Source organism: Periplaneta americana, chromosome 7, assembly GCF_040183065.1.
Source record: "Periplaneta americana isolate PAMFEO1 chromosome 7, P.americana_PAMFEO1_priV1, whole genome shotgun sequence".
Taxonomy (NCBI): Eukaryota; Metazoa; Arthropoda; class Insecta; order Blattodea; family Blattidae; genus Periplaneta; species Periplaneta americana.
This window is the reverse complement of record NC_091123.1, coordinates 128484022-128484995: the sequence shown is the minus strand read 5'-3', so window position 1 is coordinate 128484995 and position 974 is coordinate 128484022.

Here is a 974-nt window from a genome sequence, read left to right as displayed (position 1 = left end):
ACCGAAAGTTACCCAGCAACCATGACATGAATAATCATCAGTTAAAATAATGACACTTACACCCTGTATAGAAGATCAATAAATTAATAAAATATATAAATAAAATCATAAATATATAAACACGTAGAAGTCTGTTACTGGTTAACAAAAAATAATTCCTACATCAGGTTATTCATGATACCCCTATTAAGCTATTAAATCACTTACGAAGTTCAAAAACATTTGACCTCGTCTTGACCCTGATGCCAAGACCTTCGTGCCAAGTTTCACGAATCACGCTTCACTAATATTATTAAGAGGTGAACATATTATGACAAGTCATCTATCAGCCTTTTCATTTCATCTTCAAGTTTACTGAGAGTTAACTAAGCGATTCGAAGTAACACGTAAACCTAAACTTCTTCCCTTACATGAAATACGATCGACATGGGAAGCAGGGAAGATACTGTTCTCACAAATTGTCCAAAAGTTTTAGCAATTTCCTTGTAACATCACTTTAAATTGATCTTCTGAAAGTGTATGAAATTGACATCCTCCGTGTACAATGTACAAGGCAACTAAAAGAAATATATACGCAAAATTAACCTAAATTTAAAATTAAACGAGAATATTTTTGGTATTAAGATCAGGTACGTTAAACGTTGTATTTGGTATGAAACATGGCTTCAGCTGTGGCATAAAACCATACGATAATAATGTCATTTCTCAATATCCTAATTTAGAAAAAACAACTACACTAAAATTTAAACTTACAATTAAAGAGATTATTAAAAAAATTAACATGCATAGATAATTCTTCTTCTTCTTCTTCCCTTCAAGTATTAGGCCATACGGTCTGTTACGATCTCACAGTTGAATTTTCAACTCAGCGCTCCTTTGGACGACCGAGAGATCTCTTCCCGTTTGGACGATAGTGGAGGATGACTTTTGGGATTCTATCTCTACGCATGCGATGCAGATGATTTATCCAGTTA